The 13,765-nt window shown below is 43.3% G+C and overlaps 1 long non-coding RNA gene across 4 annotated transcripts; it reads right to left on the bottom strand.

Moving 5' to 3' along the window:
• Positions 1 to 3,484: 3,484 nt before the first annotated feature.
• Positions 3,485 to 11,609, bottom strand: LOC147000811 (uncharacterized). 4 transcript variants are annotated; one of them, XR_015045524.1, is made up of 6 exons: positions 11,559 to 11,609; positions 10,970 to 11,303; positions 9,873 to 10,327; positions 8,780 to 9,209; positions 6,441 to 6,544; positions 3,485 to 3,852 (listed from the first exon to the last, which is right to left on the bottom strand). It is a non-coding gene; the product is annotated as an uncharacterized LOC147000811 (long non-coding RNA). The 4 variants fall into 4 exon arrangements; XR_015045526.1 differs by having other exon boundaries at positions 8,962 to 9,209; XR_015045525.1 differs by having other exon boundaries at positions 9,873 to 10,319.
• Between the last annotated feature and the right edge of the window lie 2,156 nt (positions 11,610 to 13,765).

The following is a 13,765-nucleotide window of genomic DNA, read 5'->3' as shown; positions in this document are numbered from 1 at the left end:
TAAGCAGCGAGCTAGGCAGAATTCCAGGAAGAAATCTCTGCTCGCTCTCTCTCTCTTTGTGTGTGTGTGTTTGTGAATGTGCATGTGCCTGTGTGTGTGCATATGCACATGAGCATTGTGTGTGTTCTCTTACTCCTTTCTTGACTTCCTATAAAGCAGTAGGAGTGGCATATAATTATCAATGGTTCTGTGTCCCCCCCCTCCCACCCCCCCCACCCCCTGCCATTAAATTCCTTCTTTTGGAGTCGTACCAGCCAGTACCAGCTGGGACCTGCCTCTGTTTGATAGACAAGTAGAGGATTTAGGATTAGACAGGAAAGCTGGGATCAGAGTGCATTTAAAGACATAAGAAAGAGGGGGGTATACATGTACTGTGGAGCAGCGTGGGGTTCACAGCAGGAATGCTGAAAGAGAAGATAACCGTATTGCGATGACTGTTCTTAGGATCCAAGCCCAGAACAGCTACTAAACCTGTAATCCAGTCTCCACCAGTGAGAGGCAATTATTCTAATAATTCAGGTGGAGAGGGAACTATTGAATTACTGGAATAATTATCTCCATTTACTTTCCTTCTTTGGAGAGAGAGAGAGAGAGAGAGAGAGAGAGAGAGAGAGACTGGTCTGCTCATGTCAATACATGCTACCTTACTGGTCTCAAGCTGCCTCCTCAATTAACTTTTTGAGTAAATATTTTTCTGAGTCGCTCTGGAGCTTGGCAAGATCTTGCTCCTGAAACTGATCCTTTCACCCTTTTTAGCTACCTTTCCCTTTCAATCAGTGCCTCGCTAGGTAATGGGAGCGGGGAGGAGACTCATTTGAGAAGAAAATGGCTATTTAGTGTCTCATGTCATTTGCAAGTCACAATCACTTTCTCTAGATTAGGAATGATTTCACAGAGTCTCCACTGAAGGCAGAGGCATGACGACAATGACCTGATCTTCCAAAGTCGAAATCGACAGGTGGGCTATGCAATGGGTAGCCTCTGCCCAATAGTTGATGCCCTGTGTAAATGACTATTTATATATCCAATTAGGTCTTGGTGCTGAGAGCTGATTTTGAAGGAGGGGTTGTTGTTCTCTGGGCCAGTGGTTTCTTTGAGAGACACAAAGATCTTCTGTTTTAGGCAAAGTGATTACTCCAGAGACCTTGGGAGTTTCAAGACAACTGAATGCAAGATAAGAAAGAGGATATCTTGAAAAAGATAGACTGGTCATCCCGGCGGGACGCTTCTGTATGGTACATTATTGACTTCAAGGCAAGAGGCCATGAAAGTGTTTTTCTTCAAGACAGTAAACTCTCTGTGTTGGGAAGTGAATTGGAAAAAAGGGGGTGTTTTGGTTCCCTGTATTAGTTTTCAGAAATGAGTAAATTGTACAATGCCTTTCAAACTATAATGCTACCGACTCTCACAGGAACCTGGATGGTTTAGAAGCTCCTTGGGGACCTCATCAAGATAAACAGACAATGTTCTGTGCTGCAGCAGGGTCAAGGAGACGTTTCTCAATGACATCAAGCAAACAGAAACAAATCAATAACTTGCCCTGACCCACAACTGTCAAAGGATTATACTAGATAGGTGTAAAGGAGAGTTTGCAAAGAGTTACCTCACATGGGCTCATTGTCATTGCTCAAGTAATGGGACAACAGTATTTGGGACTAGTGACGAGTTTAGTAGGTCTGCTCCCCGTGTCCAGCTGACTTGCCTTCTAACTGTGCTTTTCTGTACTGAAGATCGTGGAGTGTTCACATCCCAGTTCCCAGACTCCCTGCCCTCAGGGTTCTGGATTGGATTTATATTTAACTGTGATATTATATGAGTGCAAAGCTGGAAAGACAGCCTGAAGTAGGAGCCATACTTTTGCTGTTTCTATTATTCTTTTGCAACAAAACAAACAAACAAACAAACAAACAAACAAGCAAACCAGTTTTAGAGGTATTGCATTCTGAGTGTCGAGAGGCAGGCCATAGAGATTTCATTTTGCAGGCAAAAATAAAAACATTTCTGGCCTGGTGTAAACCCAACTTTCTGTCCAGGAGAGCTTCTACTCTGTGTGTCCTATAGTAAATCGCTCACTTCTCAAACTTGCTAGAATGGCTTATGTTCTCTTCAGTAGAGCTATAATTATAATTCCTTTGGTACCCAGAAGGCTGGGGACAACAGACTAAAGGAATTAGAACTCCAAATTTCTTTGTTTTAGCATGTTAGGCATGAAAGAAGCATTGTTTAGGTTAGTGTTAAAGTGTAAAATACTGGCATTGCCTGGCAGGTCATGGCAAAATAGTTAGCATCCATTGGTCACCTAGAATAACATATGCAGTGAAGGCAGAGAGAGTTGATGGCATTTTGTTGATTCATGACCTCCACCCAGAGGACCCCACTGCAGCTCTCAGAGTCCTGTTATTTCCCAATCTAAACCTAAACTTCTGTAAGTGAGACCCAGAGACACTGTGTCCCATTCCATCAACCCACAGAGGCAAACGGTAGTCATCTTCAGAATGCATCATCAGCTGACTTTGGTGGGCAGAGTACCTGAGGGGGGGGTAAGAATGAGGGATGTAAAGACTGTAGTAGACAAGGGCTGTTTCTCCTTACATTGAGAGAACTTATGGGGGAAAAAAGTGCTAAGGATTGTAAATTTACTGTTTTTTTTTTTAATTTATTAGGTATTTTCTTCATTTACATTTCCAGTGCTATCCCAAAAGTCCCCCATATTTTCTCCCCCCCCCCACTACCCTACCCACCCACTCACTCTTCTTGGCCCTGGCGATCCCCTGTACTGAGGCACCGGGATCCATCCCATAATCAGCCTCCAAATGCTGAGACCATTGCATACACTAGCAAGATTTTGCTGAAAGGACCCTGATATAGCTGTCTCTTGTGAGGTTATGCCAGGGCCTAGCAAACACAGAAGTGGATGCTCACAGTCAGCTATTGAATGGATCACAGGGCCCCCAATGGAGGAGCTAGAGAAAGTACCCAACGAGCTAAAGGGGTCTGCAACCCTACAGGTAAATTTACTGTTTTGAGGCGTAATCAGATGGGAGAAGAGAGCAGGGAGCTTTTATGACTCCCCAGAAGAATCATTCCTTCAACCATCTGCAAGACTGATGCATTCTGTTGACGAACACAGTGCAATCCTGTGGGCTGATGGAATGGGACCCATAGTGTCTCTAGGTCTCCCATAGAAAAGAACAGGTCTCTGAGAGCTGCGATGGGGTCCTCTCAGTGAGTTCAGTCAAACCGGAGTTCATAAGTCAACCAAATCCCATCAACTCTCTCTTGCCAGTAGAATCTTCTAGTCAATGAAAAGCCTAGTCAATCAATTGCTTGGAGACTTATCATTCTAGACTTGTAATAGAGTAACACTTTAACAGGCCTGGTAAGGACAGGTTCACATACCCAAGAAACCACACAATTTCCATCATTTATATCAGCACCCCCCCAAGAGACTGGAGAATAAGAATGTAAGATACAGAGAAAGAAGCACAAATTTTTATTGGACTTGATTCACTGCTACGGGGCAGCATTTCTCAGATACTTTGAACTCATTTTCCTAGTTGGCATAACTCAAAAAAATGACTGTGACTCAGCCTGTTTTATCAATTAGACACAGAACCAAATGGTGGTACACTTGGAAGGAAAGTATATGTGGGGGACTTCCTAACATTTAGAAGAGTTATTTAGATATACATGCCATGTATGAACCTAACCCACCAAAGTGGCCCTTTCACCAAAGCATTGTGAACAGAAGGTCAGAAGTACATTCTTGGGGGCAGTGCTGCAGTGAAGTCCTATGTAGGAGAGGAGCAGAGGTAGCCGATACTACTGAAAACCAGTGGGTCTGTTGACATGCTGAAAGAAGAGAAAAAGTAATACTAGAAGAAAATATTTTAAAAATTGAATTCTACCCCCCTCCATAGTGACTTCCTGACACTTCAATTCCCACCTAAGCATAACCCCAGTAAGACTTATTTCCAGTGAGTCGAACAGCTCTGGCAGCAGGGCAGGTTGCCATTTTATCTTTGCTGGTAGCTGACTGATTATTGAGGTTTTAGAAATTAAGAGATAGCCAGGTTACCAGGAGGACACACTGGAAGTTCATGTATTTATATCAATATGCGTGCATGCTGGTGCGTATACATAAATGATAAAAAAAAAAATACCGTAGATCTGGAAACCACTGTCACAAGTTGAATTGCAAAGGTGAAATTAGAAAGGCTTTAATCCAATTTTCAGACCTAAGAAGTTTATAAACCTAGAGCCACTGGCTGAAGGGGAAGCCAGAGTCCTGAGCCCTGTTAAGAGGAGCTACTATCACTAACTTTCTCACATATTTGAAGCTATTTGATATCTGAACTCTGCCCTGTGAAAAGGAAGAATTCAAAATATGAGCAGGTATATTGGTATATTAATTTCCAGAGACCCCAAACTGTGAGACCCCCGACTTAGAGCGTTTCTCCCTAGAAGGTAAGACCCCTGGACGTTCCCCAAGCTTGTTTTCCCTGATCTCTAAAAGTACAGCCAGAAAGAAGCTCTTTGTTCTCTATAGCCAGCAAAAAGCCTTTTTGTTTCTATACTGTACAACCAGAGATCCCTGCCTTCCTGTGCCGAGAACACGGAGATAAAAATTCAGAAAGAACTCACTCCCCACTCCTGCCTTGTAAATTTCACCAAGGACACCTGGAAGAGAAGAACTCCTCCCAACTCCTCCCAACTCTCCTCCCAACTCCTCAGCTAACGGTTAAAAGCCCCCTACTGTCACCACTTGGTGTCGAACTCCCCTGCCCTGCATGGCGGAGGGACTTCGTCCTCAGCTAGCTGATAGTAAAACCTCTTGCAGTTTGCATCAGGTGTGATTTTCTCTCGGGACACTGGGGCCAGCTCATCCCGGGACTTGAGCGGGCCCAGCATTGGGGGTCTTACAAAACAACAAAGAGGTTCTTTAGAAGTGGCAAATGAATCATGAGAGACAATGTATCTCTGCAGGTTTGTAAAGCCACCTTGTGATGGTTTCCCCAGCTTCCTAATAGTGTTTAGAGCAGACATTATCAGCAGCTGGATTGTGGGCGCATTGGCTTTGTGCTGTAAAGACTATTAACAATTAAGTGGCAAGTGGAACTAGAACCACTGAGAGAAAACACAAAACTGTGACACACACATTGTGTTATCACAATGAGAAAACAAACAGAAACACTATAACCCCATGGAAATCAGAGATCAGCACCTCCCAGAAGGCTTTTAAAAAGTGAAGGGGACAGTTGTTTTCCTCAAATTTGCCTTTAACTCGTCTATTTGGTCTTTACAAGAAAGGTATGAGTCTTGGAGACATTGAGTTACTTTAAACATTGTGTCATCAGATGGTGACACACTTGTATTCACTGTTCTACATGTCTGTCTTAGTAGGGTTTCTATTCCTGCACAAAACATTATGACCAAGAAGCAAGTTGGGGAGTGTGATGGTTTGTATATTCGTGGGCCAGGGAGTGGCACCATTTGGAGGTGTGGCCTTGTTGGAATAGGTGTGACCTGGTGTGGGCTTAAGACCCTCACCCTAGTTGCCTGGAAGTCTGTCTTCCACTAGCAGCCTTTGGATGAAGACATAGAATTCTCAGCTCCTCCTGCACCATGCCTGCCTGGATGCTGCCATGTTCCCATCTTGATGAGAATGGACTGAACCTCTGAACCTGTAAGCCAGCCCCAAATAAATGTTGTTTTTATAAGCCTTGCCTTGGTCATGGTGTCTGTTCACAGCAATAAAACCCTAACTAAGACAGGGAGGAAAGGATTTATTCAGCTTACACTTCCACATTGCTGTTCATCACCAAAGGAAGTCAGGACTGGAACTCAAGCAGGTCAGAAAGCAGGAGCTGATGCAGAGGCCATGGAGGGATATCACTTACTGGCTTGCTTCCCCTGGCTTACTCAGCTTCCTTAGTAACCCAGGGATGAACCCAAGACTACCAGCCCAGGGATGGCACCACCCACAATGGGCCCTACCAGCCTTGATCACTAATGGAGAAAAAGCTTTTTAACTGGATCTCATGGAGGCATTTCCTCTAGGGATGCTCCTTTCTCTGTGATAACTCCAGCTGTGTCAACTTGACACACAAAACCAGCCAGTACAATGTCCAACCAGTGTAACTTCTGTTCCTGGTATGCAGCTAAACTGGCAAATACTCTTTTTTATCTCCTTTGTTTCAGTTGATAAAGGATACTAGAATCAATTGTTCTTCAGCTCACAGAGACAGCTCATTCCATCACCTCTGGGTTGTGCCAACTACCAGGTTCTCAGGATGACTTTTCGTTATTATTTTATTCTCTTTTATATTAATTGATTGAAGATGGGTGGGCATGTGCACACCGCTATGTAAGTGTGGGTCTTTGCTTCTACCATGTAGAGCCTGAGCACCCAACATAGTTGTAGGGCTTGGTGTCTTTACCTGCTGAGCCATCTCAGCATGACGTTAGCTCCAAGAGTCATGGTCGACACACTGGGACATAGAACACAACTTCTTGAACTGGGGGTTGGCATCCTTTATGGGAACTAAATAAGGGGTTGCAAACAACAATAAATGCAACAGAAAATCATTTCTGGACTTACAATGAGCAAGCACACTGAATCCTAACTATTTCTGGCAGCACTTTGCCCACTGCCCATCATATGGCTTTATGATTCTAAGTGTAGAGGATGTATACTTCACACTGTGTGTACTGTCAAGACACGGAATGCCAATGAACATGCCCGGAACACTTGTGTTCAGAGACTGTTGTATCTTGTGAATGGCAGTGTTTTTAACTGTACTTAACAAAGTTTTTTGTTCTTAGCCATAATGGTTAGATTACAAAAACCAAGCAAACAAAGACACTTCTACTTTGTGTCTTTGGATGTCTTGGGTTACAGTATTTGACTTTAAAACTTGTTATTTGCCTGGCGTGGTGGCGCACACCTTTAATCCCAGCACTCGGGAGGCAGAGGCAGGCGGATTTCTGAGTTCAAGGCTAGCCTGGTTTTCAGGTCAGCCAGGGCTATACAAAGAAACCCTGTCTCGAAAAACCAAAAACCAACCAACCAACCAACCAAACAAACAAACACTTGTTATTTGAGTTCATGGCTTGAGTTCCCTGACAAATCATCAAGTGACTTCTGGCTTGGGAAGAGGACAGATTTTTTTTTTCAACAATATTTGAAGTAGTACTAAGCATGCATCTACTCTATTTGTGCAAAACCATGTGATTGTTATGGTCGGAAGATGGTCCAAGAAAGGAGCTGAGTGAGGAAAAGTCTGAATGCTTGTGCAAAAGCTCCAAGAAAGCAGACAAGGATCTGTGATCTCAGTCTCTTCAAAGCAGGAAGTTGTGTGCAGAATGTGTTTTTGTGCACCGCCCCCCCCCCAGGTGTATCAGATAGGAATGAGTTTTCTTCAGATTATTCATTACTTCTTGCTGATGTTATCAATCAAACATTTAAACTATCCTTTATATGCCTCTGTATGCAGCAAGTCCTTGTGATTGTATACTTTACTCATGGTATTCTTAAACTTTAGAGTATAAATAGTCTGATGCTCTAAATAAAGTTGGCTATCAAATGCGACTTTAGTATACTGCATTCTTACACAACTCCAGGCAATCCTCCTGTAAAGTAATACCTACAAACAAATTTCTCTATGATTTATTGTTTGATATAAACTTATTTATTTGTTTGTTTGATTTTAAAGAAAGGATTTCTCTCAGTAGCCCAGGCGGTCCTGAAACTCACTCTGTAAACCAGGCTGGCTTTGAACTAAAAAAACTGCCTGCATCTGCCTCCTGAGTGCTAAGATTAAAGGCATGCACTACCACAGCCCTGCATAGTCCATAACCTAGAAAAAAAATATATGTAATAATATAATATGTAATCTATAATCTAGAATATATATATACACATAACCTAGAAAAAATATATGTAATAATATAATATGTAATCTATAATCTAGAATATATATATACACATAACCTAGAAAAAATATATGTAATAATATAATATGTAATCTATAATCTAGAATATATATATATACACATAACCTAGAAAAAATATATGTAATAATATAATATGTAATCTATAATCTAGAATATATATATATACACATAACCTAGAAAAAATATATGTAATAATATAATATGTAATCTATAATCTAGAATATATATATACACATAACCTAGAAAAAATATATGTAATAATATAATATGTAATCTATAATCTAGAATATATATATACACATAACCTAGAAAAAATATATGTAATAATATAATGTGTAATCTATAATCTGGAATATATATATATATACACACACACCCATATATGTTTATATATTCTATATTACAGGTTTATCACTTCAGTAAAGTTTATGGAAGTCTGTGGAGCTTTGAGTAAGAAAGGTTTACATTAGCTCATGTATTTGAATGCTTAGCCACCAGGGAGTAGAGTAGAAGGATTAGGAGGTCTGGCCTTATTGGGGGTTAGGTTTGGCCATGTTGGAGGAAGTGTTACTGGGGGTGGGCTTTTAGGCTTCAAAAACTTGTGCTAGGCCCAGTTCTACACACACACACACACACACACACACACACACACACACACACACACACATCCTGCAGATCAGGAGGTAGCTCTTAGCTACTGCCATAGAGGAATTAAGGTTGAAGGTAGAATGGAGTTGTTAATCTAGACTTTGAATGGGGGAGGTTATTCTCATGGACACAATGTAACCATGTGATCCTTAAACTAAGAAGTTTAAGAACTTGCCTTGGTATCCTCTGACAATCCTAAACTGCACTGTCAAGAGAATTTGGTGTAGTTGGTCCAGACAGGCCAAGAATTCCCCTTTGCCACGTAATCTAGCATATTTTCAGCTTCCAGGGACTAGGATGCGACTTTGTTTTACGGACTCTGAGGAAATGACGCACAAGGGTGTGGGGAACAGATACCTGGGGACCCCTCTTCTGTACTTTTTGAATCAGAAGAGACAAATGGAGAGTCCATAGCTTTTTGAAATGGTTGTGCTGTTAGTTCAGATCGGGTGGGCTCTCTGTGCACTGAATATCAGAAGCATAGTTGGCTGGAATAGGTCGCTGTGACGTTAGACGATCTCTTGGGATTGTTTTCTGTTGCCACTTTGAACTATGTCCAAATGTGTATCACAATGTTTTGATGTTTAGAAACAGCTCTTGAATTCCTGGAGGCAAGGAGAATGGAAACATATAAGCCTTCCTGTTAGTCCACCTGTGTGCTCTTGTTAGAGATCAGGGAGCCCTCCCACAAATAGGGGATCCTCAAAACTAGCTGCTATTCTTTTCATTTTTTTAAAGCCACTCGGTAGTAAAAGCCCCACCACAGACAAGGTCTCAGTATACACCCCAGACTGGTCTTGAACGCCCCACTCTCTGCCTCAGCTTCCCATGCCAAGATGACAGCTTTGTACCACCACACCTGGCTTAACCATTGTAAAATGAAAAGCGTTCTTCTTGGAAGTTGCCCTCTCAAGTGCCTTACTCCACCGCCAGTCTCCATCTGCTGCAGGCTCGCTCACCTACTGCCTCTGGGGGCTGTTGCACAGTAATCCACCCAGACAGATTCATGGGGGAAGCTATTCCTCAGGAGAGCACTTTTGAGACTGTTTGTTTGTTTGTTTGTTTATTTGTTGTACCTGGCTGCATGACTGGTAACACGTACTTTGAACATTTTCTATGTCAGGAGTGTTAGAGTTATGACCCCTGATACTGGATGCTGGGAACTTAGCACTTCATTGCTGACATGTTACGGGCTAAGTGTTTCTCCAGGAAATCCCTGGCTTTGCCTATCAGTAGCTTACAGAAGTTCTTTTTGTTCTTTTGCCCACCTGATGTCAAAAGCATCTGGACCCACCCTTCACCAGCATCTCTATGAGCAGGTTAGTCTTCAGTCTGGTTCTGGAGCCACGTAGAAGAGGAAGAAGGGTAGGTTAGTCTACCAGGTCAGGAGCAAGCCCTGCCCCACACTGGCTGTCCTCTTGTGTGCACACACTTGCTGTCTTCCTGGAGATGCTGGAGACTCTTGATGTCCCTTGCTCTCCAGTCTGAGGTGAGCCTCTTGGGTCCAGTTCCTGCGATACCACTTTGGTTGCCTGGAAACCCCTTTCTCCGGTTGAATTGAAGCATAGCTGTAGCACCTGTGACGACCAGGGATTTTCTTCAGTCTTGATTTTCTATTTTTATACGTTGCTGGTCTTTATCCCAGCTTACACACTCTCATAGCAGTGGTGTGTGGTGATGTTGAGAAACTCTTTAAATCCTCTGTGGACCAACAGCTGACACACTGAACGTTAGAACACCAATGGTTAATACCCAGCCCCACCCCACCCCACCCCAGAGAAAAATTGGAGCAGAACACCAGCTATTTATCTCACTTCAGCACACCAACAGGCTGGAGAGGTGGAGGGGTGACCCAAATGCCATCCACTTCACTATGGAGATCAAGGACTTCTTGGTTTCCTTGTGAGGAGGGAGGCGCCTTACCCGATGAACTCCACTTTCCAAGTATTACAGATAGGTACATGGCCCATGAAGCCACGGTACCAGGATTGAATCTCAGGGGTGGGTAGATGGAAAAATAATCGCCACTGGGACTTTCGTTTTTATTAAGAGAAGAAAATAAACAGGGCTAATTGCATTTCCAGCCTTAGACTATGTTTTCTGATATGAAGGAAAACTATGGCATTCTAAACTCGATTGGTGGCATCTAGTGCTCATTCTGGGTGGAGCCTCCCGGGTATATTTATACCGAGGACGCTTGGAAGACCCTTCTGTTGGTCTCTCTTAGCTGACTTCTCTTCTTCCCTGCCTCTCACTGTCCATTTCTCCTTCACACTTCTCCCTTTCCTAATTCTGCATAGAGTTACCATGTGGGCCCCACTGCTGTGCTAATAATAGTGGTAGCTGCCATTAATCAAGCCAGTACCTCTTGCCAGGCGCTAAGTGGACACCCTGGCTCCGTCAGCTCCCTCATTCTTCAGCACAGCCTTCTTGGAGGATGGGGTTTAATTGCTCCGTTATGTCTTTTGTCAGCGCCACAAATAATAAAATTATTGACATTCTTAATATTTTCATGCTTGGCTTGGTAAATACGATGCTGGCCACTGGGAAAATTAAAAGTGGCAGGCAGACCATGGGGAATTGAGGTTATGTTTCATTATTATTTTAAAAAGTCTTTCCTTGAGTAACGATTACTGGCAGCCAATGAAAGTTCTGGAAGCGGTTGTTTGTTTCACATTGAAATTTAGCCGATTCCCTCTCTGCAGTAAAACAGATACCGGTGAGTAAAAGTAAGAGACAGCCAGGTGCTGAGCTGTGAACTCAACTTCTCCTGGTAGGTTTGGTATTAGTCATCATTGTCAATGCCTGATCACTTGAGAGAGCAAAAGCACCACGGCTCTACACTGAATTCCCCAGGGGAGCCCCCCACCCAGACGGTCTGCCAGAGCAGCCTTCGGGATGGAGACAACTGATGCTGGGTTTGGTCTTTTTCTCATTCCTGGACTGTGCGTTACCTTGGCTTGTACATAGCATTCTCCAAAATTCTGCTTCACAGGTAAAGTTCCGAAGGCTGTTTGCAAAGCCAAGGCTCTAGGGACCAGTGAATGTTCCACAGGCAAGCGACCAGTTGTCACGCAGGAGCACGGAGCCAACTTGCTCAGGCACGGCCCCGAGAGCCGGGCCTTACATCATCTGCGAAGGAGATTTCGTCAGTTGTTCTGCCATAGAGGCTGGAATCCCCAGAGCAATGGGACAGGAGGGGCTGGTAGACTGGGACTTAGGTGACCCTCACCCGTGGGACAATGAAAGACAGCATCTGAAAGTGCAGGATTTAACTGGAATCATAACACATCTCTAAGACGACCTCAAAGGGAACCAGATTGAGTCTCTCAGAGGAAAGAGAGCTATTGGAAGATGAGGGTTAGTAGAGAAGAGAGAATTGCCAGAATAGTTTCCTCTTAATTTAATTAACATAAATAGGGTATGATAGGCACTTTGGTCATTGATATTGTGAGTAATGTGTGTGTGTGTGTGTGTGTGTGTGTGTGTGTGATTCATTTTAAGATGAAGAGCTTCAGTATTTTTTGATACTTACTCCAGTGGGCTGAATTACAGTCCTCAAAAACACCAAGTTTTAAACCTTGGGACCTATAAATGTCATTTGTGTGTTGATGGAAAACCACAACTCCCCCCTCAGAGCGCTCTGGGATAGTTTATTCTGGAGCCCACTATGGGTTACCATAGCACAGATTTAGTTTACCCCTAGCTCCATACTCTAACATGGAAGCATTTTCAGGAAGTTTTTATTGCAACAGAAGAATCATTAATCAAGGTACTTTTCAAATATATGTTCAGATTTATTGGCAGTTATTATAGCAAGGCAGAAAAATTTCAGCTAAGGGTCTCAGATGCTATCGATGTCTCTTGGGCTTCCAGGAGGTAGGAACTATGATTTCATTAAATTAATATAGTCCAAAAGACTTGTGTCTATGAGTTATGGGTATTGGGCTTGATACAGGGAATTGGACAGGGAATGCTACTTAGGGGGCTAAAGATAGCCCATGATAAATTATAATTAGGCTCCAGACCTGCCACATTCCAACCTCCCATAGTCACTGACATTCTAATCAGCTAAGCCAACCTCCAGAAGCTCCGGTTGTGCCTTCTTTCTGGGAATCATCGCCCTCAGTTGGAAAAGTATCTTTGCAGATCTTGAGATGGAGGTTCGACCCCACCCCCATCCCCTTTACCCAGTCTGGTCAACAGTGTAACTTTTACAAGAGGGAAAGAGTCAGATTCAATACACACAAAAGTAAAGGCAACAAGACCACAGAAGCAGATCCTGGAGTGATGCAGCCGTAAGCCAAGGAATGTTCCAACCACCAGAAGCTGGAAGAGGAGAGCAACAGATTTTCCAGTAAGGCTTTTGGAAGGACCATGGTCCTGCTGCTACCTCGACTGTCGTCCAGTGATGCTGAGTTTGGACTTCTACAGGGAGAGGATAAATTTCTGTTGTCTTCAGGCACTACGTCTGCGATAGTTTGCTACGGCAGTCACAAGAATCATTTAGATAACGGTGAACTGGCTGAGCGTCATCACCTCAGAGAAAACAGCAAATAGTTAATATGTTTCCTGTGTAGGGCAGGTAATAAAATAAGTCAGTGAAGATACTTCTGTGCTCAACTTTGTATGTTTTCCTAACATTGGAGTCATTGCATAAGAAAAATTAGCATACAACTTTAAAAATATAAGACACATTGTTTGCCACATCCCTTTAGGATCACCCAGAACAAGGAATGGATGCAGAACCTTAAGGGATTTGTCTAGCATGTTTCTGGGATGCAGTATAATGTGTATGCATGTATGTGTGTATATGCATGTATCCATGTGGGTGTTCTTGTGTGTGTGGGTGTACCTGCCAGTGAAGGTGAAAGGTCACCCTAGGGTGGCATTTGTTTTTTATTGAGAGCGAGTTTCTCTCTGTCCTGGAAACTCATTGATTTCTCTAGGGTGGCAGGCCGGTGAGCCCTAGGGATTGTCTGCCTCTACCTCTCAACACTAGCAGTGTATGCCTGTACCTTGTGTCAAGTCCCCCAAGAGGGTTTGGGAGACCACACTCAGATTCTGTGCTTGCAAGGCATTCTCCCCAGCCCCGGGATGCAGGGGTCCTTGAGACTGATGTGAAACAGGGTCAGACTTCCACAGCAGCACTGGATGTAAC

Source organism: Mus caroli, unplaced genomic scaffold (genome assembly GCF_978045245.1).
Source record: "Mus caroli unplaced genomic scaffold, Mus_caroli_1 scaffold_16, whole genome shotgun sequence".
Classification (NCBI taxonomy): domain Eukaryota; kingdom Metazoa; phylum Chordata; class Mammalia; order Rodentia; family Muridae; genus Mus; species Mus caroli.
The sequence above is the reverse complement of the archived record's forward strand: the minus strand, read 5'-3'. Positions and strand labels throughout refer to the sequence as shown.